Genomic DNA, 11042 nt, shown 5'->3' on the forward strand with positions numbered 1-11042 from the left:
GATGAAGAAAGCTGGTGCCCCTCCCTCTGAGGCCTGCAGGCAGGCTTCAGGCTCCCCTTAGCCCAGAAGGAAAGTGCAGCACACAGCTGCCATAGAAATATTCCTAAACAAGCTAAATCTGAATTTATGTTTTTGGAACACATATAAATTTAATTTATTTGCTGCTTAATCTCTGGCTCAATCCATATAATCTTTGCTTCAGATTTTGTACATTCTAAAAGTGTTTAGTTTTTGCAAAAATCTAATCAGGATTCTATTTAAATGTCATTAAACACAATTTTGTTGCCTTTTCAAGATTTGAAACCTCAACTTCTAGAGTCAATATCCCTAGTCTAGACATAGGCAAGCTCTTGTTTCTAAAGGGCACACTTAGGTTAACGGAAAACAATCAACAAATGTACCTACCATCAGTAAGACATTCACAACTTTTTATAAAACAAAGTTTATTTGTCATGTGTACCACATATAAAATGGCATGAACCTCATACTAGTAGATATGTTTTGTTTTTAACTATTTTATAACATGAACTAGAAAACGGTACATGTTCAATTTACCAAGAGTTACATCCTACTGTCATTGTGATATTTGACCAAGAATTATTTGTACCACTTTAAAAATTAAAATAAAGTGCATAATCCATGAGTCACACAAAGCTATTTGTTTTTTTTTTTACAATTGCTCCCACTGAAGCATATTTCCTTACATTCTTTTTTTTTTTTTTTTTAAATCCACCATATATATATTATTTCAGAGAGAGAAAGGGAGAGGGAGACAGAGATAGAAACATCAATGATGAGAGAGAATCACCAATTGGCTGCCTCCTACTAAGGATCAAGCCTGCTACGGGGGATGTGCCCTGAACAGGAATTGCACCATGATCTGTTTCATGGGTCAACTCTTAGCCACTGAGCTGCACAGGCGAGACACGTGAAGCTGATTTTAACTCACAGCTGAATCCTTCGGGGAATTGAAGAAAGAATTCGATTCATTTTTAATATTTGACGTTTTAAATATTAGCTTTCAAAGTGTCACAGCAAATTTTAAGAGGTAGTATGGAAGTTAATATAGCATCTTCACATAATCAGCCATGTGACAAAGAGGCCGCGGCTGTCTGCTTTCATAGAAGCTGAAATCGCCTACTCAGATAAAAGCAAATTAAATTCTGTAGTAAAAGCAATATCTGAAATATTATATGAAAGGAAACTATTGTAAATTATCTTGCATTTTCCTTTCTCCATCCTTCAAAAATCAATTGAGAGGAGGGGAGGGAAATGTAGGAAACACACAATTTCAAAGATAAAAGTATTGAATGAGAATCAAGAAAATGAATTCCTTGTTGCAGGCAAACCTGAAGGTGATTGTGTTTGTGAGGATGGTCGTTCTTTTACCTGCTGAGTGTCCGTGGCCCCAGCAGAGAAAAACCTGAGACCCGCTTTTACCTGGATCCTCCCAGCTGCCCCAGCTCACCCCAGTCCTGGAATATAGACGCTTCATGACCAAAGTCCCTGTTTCTCATTCTGACCTACACATGAAAAATGGGCAGTTTGGTGCTTTTGAAGCCACAATTAACGGCTCTGAGACCCATCTCTACTCTCGCCCAGCCCTCATGCCCTGGTTGCCTCATGGGGCAAGGCATGGGAGGATAATTTGCATATAAATGAATTATGTGTATTTGTTATGTTCTTTAAACTATTAGAATTAGCTCAATACATTTTGTTCATTTTTTCCCCTAAAAAGCCACTTTATTGAGCTATTATTGACATGCAAAAAGCTGTATAAAATTCATGTATACAATGTGATGAGTTTGGGGATAAAAGTATACACTGTGAAACTGTCACCACAGTCTGTGCTATAAACATACCCACTACCTTCAAAAGTTTCCTCCTACCCTCCTAGTATTGTTATTGTTACAACACTTACCATAAGATCTACCCTCTTAGCAAATGTTTAGGTACTCAATACCGAACTGTTAATTATAGGCTCTTTGCTGTATAGTAAACCTCTAGTTCTTACTTATTTTGTATAACTGAAACTTTTACCTTTTGACTAATAAATGAAATTAAAATTTAAAGACAGGAGAAAACAGTGTGTTATTTAATATTTTAAAAAGCCATTGTGAATCTTATGAAGTGAAATTCTTGTCCAAATTGACAACCACTCCTAATGTTTTATTGCCATCAATTGAAAATTTCACATTAGATTTTCTTAAAACAGGGCATAGTGTATAATTTAAAACTAGTGGAATAGTAAAAAGAACTAAGAGGCAGAAACTTGATTTCTAAAAATTACATCTGTAGTTATTTTTAAAGTGATCTTTCTTATAGTTGTCTCCATTATGTGATCTCTGAACACGTAATAATCTGGCCACTCAGTATATATATCCTATATAATAAAAGATTAATATACAAATTGTCCCCTTTACCAGGCATTCGACCAGCAGGTAGGCTGGCCAACCCCCCATGTCCCCTACCCCTGGCCAGGCTAGCTGGACCCCACCCAGGCACAAATTCATGCACCAGGCCTCTAATATATATATATTGAGTGGCCAGATTATTATGTGTTCAGAGATCATAATAATCTGGCCATTCAGTATATATATATATGCTGCCCAATACAGTAGCTACTAGCCACATGTGACTCTTTAAATTTTTTTTAAAATATATATTTTATTGATTTTGTACAGAAAGGAAGGGATAGAGACAGAGAGTTAGAAAAATCGATGAGAGAGAACCATTGATCAGCTGCCTCCTGCACACTCCCTACTGGGGATGTGCCCGCAACCAAGGTACATGCCCTTGACCGGAATTGAACCCGGGACCCTTCAGTCCCCAAGCCGACGCTCTATCCATTGAGCCAAACTGGTTTCGGCGACTCTTTAAATTTAAGTGGATTAAAATGAAACAAAATAAAAAGATCCAGTTTCTCAGCCTCATTAGCCAATTTCAAATGCTCTATAGCCACGTGAGCCCCACAGTTATTATGCTGGATAGCACACACAGAATATTTCTGTCAACACAGAAAGTTCCACCAGACAGCCCTTCTCCACCAGAGTTTTTCTAGGTGAGCAAAATGGAAAAATGCAGCCCTAGCTGGTTTGGCTCAGTGGATAGGGTGTTGGCCTGCAGATCGAAGGGTCCCAGGTTTGATTCCAATCAAGGGCACATGCCTCGGCTGTGCCCTCAAGCCCCATTGTGGAGAGTGCAGGAGGCATCTGATCAATGATTCTATCTATTCTATCTATCAATGATTGATGTTTCTTTCTTTCTTTCTTTTTTTTTTTTTAGTGATACTGGAAAGTCATGGTTCATTTTATTATTCATGCAGTAATTTTTTACTGACCATCTATTTTATGTCTTAGACCACATTGCTTAAAGACAGAGGACACATATAATATTATCTCCATATTATAGATGTACACAGCTTAAACAGAAAAAAATGGGAGTAAACCAAATATTAGTATTTGGTATCAGTTGGAGATATTACTGTTGAAGTATTTGGACATGCTTATTAGGCATACAAGTGACGATGACAAATAGCTATTCCAACCTTTCTTTTTATATATATATATATTTTATTGATTTTTTTTGCCCCCCTCCCTCCCTCCCATATATACCCTCCCTCCCCAGAGTTTTATGTCCATTGGTTGTACTTATATGCATGTACACAAGTCCTTCAGTTGATCTATTATCTCCCCCAGATCTTCCTCCCCTCCCCGCTGTAATTTGACAGTCTGCCTGTTGCTTTACTGTCTCTATATCTGTCTCTTGGTTCATCAATTTATAATGTTCTTTATCATCCACAAATGAGTGAGGTCATGTGGTGTTTCTCTTTCATTGATTGGCTTATTTCACTCAGCATGATGTTCTCCAATTCCATCCAGGTTGCTGCAAATGATGAGAATTCCTTCTTTTTTATGGCAGCATAGTATTCCATTGTGTAGATGTACCATAGTTTTTGGATCCAATCATCTGCTGACGGGCACCTAGGCTGTTTCCAAATTCTGGCTATTGTAGATTGTGCTGCTATGAACATAGGGGTGCATATATCCTTTCTGATTGGTGTTTCTAGTTTCTTGGGATATATTCCTAGAAGTGGGATTACTGGGTCAAATGGGAGTTCCATTTTCAGTTTTTTGAGGAAACTCCACACTGTTCTCCACAGTGGTTGCACCAGTCTGCATTCCCACCAGCAGTGCACGAGGGTTCCTTTTTCTCCACAACCTCGCCAACACTTGTCGTTTGTTGATTTGTCGATGTTGGCCATTCTGACAGGAGTGAGATGGTACCGCATTATTGTTTTGATTTGCACCTCTCGGACAATTAGTGACTTTGAGCATGTTTTCATGTGCCTTTTGGCCTTCCTTCTGTCTTCTTTTGAAAATATTCTATTTAGGTCCATTGCCCATTTTTTAATTGGATCATTCATCTTCCTTTTATTTAGTTGTATAAGCTGTCTGTAAATGTTGGAGATTAAACCTTTATCAGTGGTATTATTTGCAAATATGTTCTCCCACACCGTGGGCTTTCTTGTTGTTTTGTTGATGGTTTCTTTTGCCGTAAAAAAGCTTTTTATTTTGATGTAGTCCCATTTGTTTATTTTCTCTTTAGCTTCCATTGCCCTAGGGGCAGTATCAGTGAAGAAGTTCTTTTGGCATACGTCTGAGATTTTGCTGCCTGTGGATGCTCCTAGTATTTTTATGGTTTCCCATCTGATGTTTAAGTCCTGTATCCATTTTGAGTTTATTTTTGTGAATGGTGTAAGTTGGTGATCTAGTTTCATTCTTTTGCATGTGTCTGTCCAAATTTCCCAACACCATTTATTGAAGAAACTGTCTTGACTCCATTGTATATTCGTGACTCCTTTGTCAAATATTAATTGAGCATAGTGATTTGGGTTGATATCTGGGTTCTCGATTCTATTCCATTGATCTATATGTCTGTTCTTGTGCCAGTACCAGGCTGTTTTGAGAACAGTGGCTTTGTAATATAGTTTGAAGTCTGGTATTGAGATCCCTCCTACTTTACTCTTCTTTCTCAGGATTGCTGTGGCTATTCGGGGTCTTTTATTGTTCCAAATGAACTTTTGGAGAGTTCTTTCTAGGTCAGTGAAATATGCCGTTGATATTTTAATGGGGAGTGCATTGAACCTATAGATTGCTTTAGGAAGTATGGACATTTTGATGATGTTGATTCTACCAATCCATGAACATGGTATGTTCTTCCATCTCCTTACATCTTCCTCTATCTCTTTTTTCAGTGTCGTGTAGTTTTCCGCAAATAGGTCCTTTACTTCCTTAGTTAAATTTATTCCTAGGTATCTTAATTTTTTTGGTGCAATGGTAAATGGAATTGCTTTTTTAGTCTCTGTTTCTGTAGTTTCACTGTTGGTGTATAGAAATGCCATGGATTTCTTGGCATTAATTTTGTATCCTGCTACATTGCCAAATTCATTTATTAAGTCAATTAGTTTTTTAATGGAGTCTTTCGGGTTTTTTATGTACAATATCATGTCATCTGCAAATAAGGATAACTTTACTTCTTCTTTTCCAATTTGGATGCCTTTTATTTCCTCCTCTTGTCTAATTGCAATGGCTAGTACTTCCAGTACTATGTCAAAGAGGAGTGGCGATAGTGGGCATCCCTGTCTTGTTCCTGTTCTTAGAGGGAATGGTTTTAGTTTTTGCCCATTGAGTATGATGTTGGCTGTGGGTTTATCATATATAGCTTTTATTATGTTGAGGTATGATCCTTGTACTCCCACCTTGTTGAGAGTTTTTATCAGGAAAGGGTGTTGGATTTTATCAAATGCTTTTTCTGCATCAATTGATATGACTATATGATTTTTATCTTTCAATTTGTTTATGTGATGTATCACGTCTATCGATTTGCGGATATTGTACCATCCTTGCATTCCTGGAATAAATCCTACTTGGTCATGGTGTATGATCTTTGTGATGTTCTTCTGGAGTCGATTTGCTAGAATTTTGTTGAGGATTTTGGCATCTATGTTCATGAGAGATATTGGCCTGTAATTCTCTTTCATTGAGTTGTCTTTATCTGGTTTTGGTATTAGGGTGATGCTGGCTTCATAGAAGGAGTTTGGAAGTGTTCCTTCCTCTTGTATTTTTTGGAATAGTCTGAGGAGGATAGGTTTTAGTTCTTCCTTGAATGTTTGGTAAAACTCTCCTGTGAAGCCACCTGGCCCTGGGCTTTTGTTTGCTGGAAGCTTTTTGATGACTGTTTCAATTTCTTCCCGTCACTGGTCTATTGAGATTTTTTAGATTCTTCCTGATTGAGTTTTGGAAGTTTGTATTTTTCTAGGAATATGTCCATTTCCTCCAGGTTGTTCAGTTTGTTGGAATAGAGTTGTTCGTAGTATTTTGTAACAATCCGTTGTATTTCGGTGGGGTCTGTTGTTATTTCACCTCTTTCATTTCTGATTTTGTTTATTTGGGTCCTCTCTCTTTGTTTCTTGGTTAGCCTGGCTAGAGGTCCATCTATCTTGTTTATCCTTTCAAAGAACCAGCTCTTGGTTTTGTTGATCTTATGTATTGTTTCTTTGGTCTCTATGTCGTTTATCTGTGCTCTGATTTTTGTTATTTCCTTCCTTCTGCTTACACTGGGCTTTTCTTGTTGCTCTTTTTCTAACTCTTTGAGTTGTAGAGTTAGATCACTTGTTAGCCTTTTTTCTAGTTTTTTGCAATAGGCTTGTAAAGATATGAACTTCCCTCTCAAAACTGCTTTTGCTGTGTCCCATAGATTTTGCATTGTTGTGTTTTCATTGTCATTTGTTTTCAGGATGTCTTTAATTTCTTCCTTGATTTCTATGATAACCCAGTCCTTGTTTAATAGCATGCTGTTTAGTCTCCATGTGTTTGATTTTTTTGAATTATTTTTATTGTAGTTAATTTCCAGTTTTATGCCACTATGATCTGAGAAGATGCTTGATATGATTTCTATCTTCTTGAATTTGAAGAGACTTTGCCTATGTCCCAAAATGTGATCTATCTTTGAGAATGTCCCATGTGCACTTGAGAAGAATGTATATTCTGTGGCTTTGGGGTGGAATGTTCTGAAGATGTCAATTAATTCCATCTGGTCTAGTGAGTCATTTAGGATTGATGTTTCTTTGGTGATTTTTTGTTTTGATGATTTGTTGAAGGGTGACAGTGGGGTATTAAAATCTCCTACTATGATTGTATTGCTATTAATCTCTCCCTTAATGTCCTCCAGCAGTTTTTTTTATGTATTTGGGTGCTCCTGTATTGGGTGCATATATATTTACCAGGGTTATTTCTTCTTGTTGGATTGTTCCCTTTAGTATTATGAAGTGGCCTTCATTATCTCTTGTCATGTCCTTCACTCTGAGATCTAATTTGTCAGATATAAGTATTGCTACCCCAGCTTTTTTTTTCATTTCCATTTGCCTGGAAAACTTTTTTCCATCCCTTCACCCTCAGTCTCTGTGCATCTTTTTTTCTGAGGTGGGTTTCTTGTAGACAACAGATGTATGGGTCTTGTTTTCTTATCCAATCTGACACCCTATGTCTTTTGATTGGAGCATTTAATCCATTTACATTTAAGGTTATTATTGATAGGTACTCATTTGACGCCATTTTTATTCTATACCCGTGTTCCTTCTTCACTTCTTATTTCTTTATTTTTACAGTAGACCCTTTAGCATTTTTTGCATTGCTGGTTTGGTGGAGATAAATTCCTTCAGTCTTTTTTTGTCTGTGAAGCTCCTGATTTCCCCTTCAATTTTGATTGATAGCCTTGCTGGGTACAGTATTCTTGGATTCAGACCCTTCCTTTGCATGACTTTGTATATGTCATCCCATTCCCTTCTGGCCTGATATGTTTCTGTTGAGAAATCAGTTGCTAGTCTGATGGGGGTTCTTTTGTATGTCACTTTCTGTCTCTCTCTGCCTGCTTTTAAGATTCTTACTTTGTCGTTGTTGTTTGCCACTTTAATTATAATGTGCCTTGGCGTCTGTCTTCTGGGATTCATTTTGCTTGGGACTCTGAGAGCATCTTGGATTTGTGTGGGTTTTTTCTTCTCTATCTCAGGAAAGTTTTCTGTCATTATTTCTTGAAATACTTTTTCCATGTCTATCTCAGTTTCCTTTCCTTCTGGAACCCCTATTATTTGAATATTATTTTGTTTTGTATTGTCCCAAAGCTCCCGTAGGCTCTCCTCCTGCTTTTTAATCTTTTTTTCTAGAAGCTGCTCTAATTGGGTATTTTTTTCCATCTTGTCTTCTAGCTCACTGATGCGGTCCTCTGCTTCATCTAGTCTACTCTTGATGCTTTCTATTGAGTTCTTCATGGTAGTGATGTCATTTTTCATTTCTTCTTGGTTCTTCTTCAGTTCCTCTTGGTTCTTCTTCAATTCCTCTTGGTTTTTCTTCAATTCCTCATGGTTCTTCCTCATTTCTTCTTGGTTATTGTCAAATTTCTCTTCCATTCTTTTTAGCCATCCTATGATCATTATTCTGAATTCTTGCTCTGGTAGGCTGCTTGCTTCTGACTCCTTTACTTCCTTTTCTGGTGATGCCTGCTTTTCTTTCATGTGCGGGCTATTTCTTTGTCTCCCCATGGCCTCTCTTTTCAGGATGTCTGGTTATGTGGTGTTTCTTCTCCTGCGTTGATTTAAAGGTACAAACTACAACACTACCACGTACAACACAAGAGGCACTTAACAGGAATGTATTTACAATATTAATAACCTCCCACAAAGGTGACCACTAGAGAAAGGCAAATTGGGGGATAGGAGAGAAGGAAGAAAGGTAAAAATAAAATAAAGGAAAATTTTAAAAATAATAATAAATAAAATAAGTAAATAAAATAAAAAAAGAGGGATAAAGAGATAGCAAAAGAAGGAAAAAAGTAATGACAAAATGAAGTTGGAAAACGGAAAAAAAGAAGAGAGAGAGAGAGAGAGAGAGAAAGAAAGAGAGAAAAGAAGGAAACTAAAAAAGAAATGGGAGACAAACTATATATCTGTGGAGAAAATTGCCATAGAACAACCACTGAACCCAGCCAATGCCAGTAATAATACTAGGAGATCAATACAAACTACAATATCCACTATTATTAAGTAAGGCTATGATATACAGAAGTAAAAGAAACAAACAAAAACAGAGGATTTTTAAAAAAATACAAAGCAACAATAACAACACAGGAATAATCATAACAATTTCACTAAAAAGCATAAAAATTCACAATAATCAACCTTCACACAAACATTGAGAAAAGGATAGAGAGGAGAACCATTTTTTTTTTTTTTTAACTAGTTAATATAGTGCAGAGAGTGATATTTATACTCTTGGATCAGGGGTTGGAACTTAGGTCTATAAGTATAGTGAGAGCTTTAGCAGGGGGTATACAGAAAGAGTAGAGGAAAAACTAAAGCAGAAAAGGGATAGGATAAACCGGAGACTAAAAGGGTAAAGTTTAGTACGAGAGTGATGGTGTAAAGGTCAAGTTGAGATAGGGTTGAATGATTATATAGAAGAGATTAAAATAGAATGAAGGTTACTCCCAATGTAAAATAAAGAAAAAATAAAATGGTACTGGAGAGGAAAAAAAAAAAAAAAAGAAACAAAAATTGCAAAATAGCAGTAGTAATAGTGATGATAGAGATTGAAAAATGTAATAATTGAAAAGGTACAATCAAGTAAGGGAAAAAGAAAAAAATTCATTTCTTAAGTAAAAGATGTAAAAAATGAAAATTAAATAAAAGATGTAAAAAATGAAAATAAAATAAAGAATGGTAAAATTAGCATAAAAATGTCCAGTAGTGGTCATTCACTTCCTCTGTTATTGTATTTGGCACGCCTAATTCTCGGAGCAGACAGTCTTGCAGTTCCCAGCATTCCACTGCACCTCAGTTTTGTAAGGTAATTCTTAATTTTAAGTAGGCTATATCTTAGTTATTTGTGTCCATTTATTTTTGATTAATAAAAAGAAAAAAAAGGCAGTTTGTAATTCAACTCTTAGGTGTCAGTGTTTCTGGTTTGAGCTCCCAGTCCTTTTGGTTGCTCTGGCCTTCTTTCTCTATGGCTCTAGCTGGCAGTGTGCCCACTGGCTCCCAGACTATCTCTAAAGCTCCCATCCCTTGTTTCCAGGAAGGCAATTTCCCCTTGCAATTTCCCCAGATATGCCCACCTGGGCAGTCCTTCCCTAGCTTTCAGAAGCAAGGGGGTGAAGGGGATCAGGCGCCAAGGTGTCCAGATGATCCGCCCTTGTTGGGACAGCCACGCTTCTTAACAATCTGTCCCGTGTCCCCTGGCTTTTTTTAAAAAATCCCAGATTACGCCAAATCCAGCACTGGCTGTCCCGGGCAGAATTCTTGCTGCAGCCTTCCTTGGGCGCGGCTCAGCGCAGGCGGCAGCACTGCGCTCCTCGCTACAATGCGGAGCGGGGCGGGGCCTTGCCGGAGCTCAGTGGCTACCGTCACTGCCTGCGCCGTGGGACCCAGATCCCTCAAGTTTTCCCCACAAACTCTGACCTTTCCGTGGGTGACTGAAGAACTCCCTTGAAACCAAGTGTTTGCGCCGATTGGGCCTTCTCAGCTACTGGATGGTCTCTTCCGCTGTGGGTTTTTCCAGGCCTCAGAGAAGCTCCTCCTTTCCTGGTAAGATGGCGCAGCCTTCCTTCCAAGCCCGGAGCTCCGGGAGAGCCGCGGTAGTGGCCGCAGTGCTGGCCGGTTGGTCAGGAAATCCTGTCCAGCGGAACTTTCCTTACCCTCCTTGAGATTTCCGCTGTTCCTCAGCTGCCAATCAACTTTCCCTGGGCGTCTCAGACGCTGCTTTTTTCTGTTCTGGGACCGGAGTCAGAATAAGTCCGTCTGTTCGGGTGCCATCTTCAAGCTCCGCCCCCTATCAATGATTGATGTTTCTATCTCCCTCTCCCTCTCCCTTCCTCTCTGAAATCAATAAAAATATATTTTAAAAAATGACAAATACAGCTAAGAAAGCTTTTAAAACAAGTAACTGTTGATACAGCTTTTAAACATAAGTAACCATTCAGTTTTGATA

Source organism: Pipistrellus hanaki (genome assembly GCF_964339955.1).
Source record: "Pipistrellus hanaki genome assembly, chromosome: 3".
Taxonomy (NCBI): domain Eukaryota; kingdom Metazoa; phylum Chordata; class Mammalia; order Chiroptera; family Vespertilionidae; genus Pipistrellus; species Pipistrellus hanaki.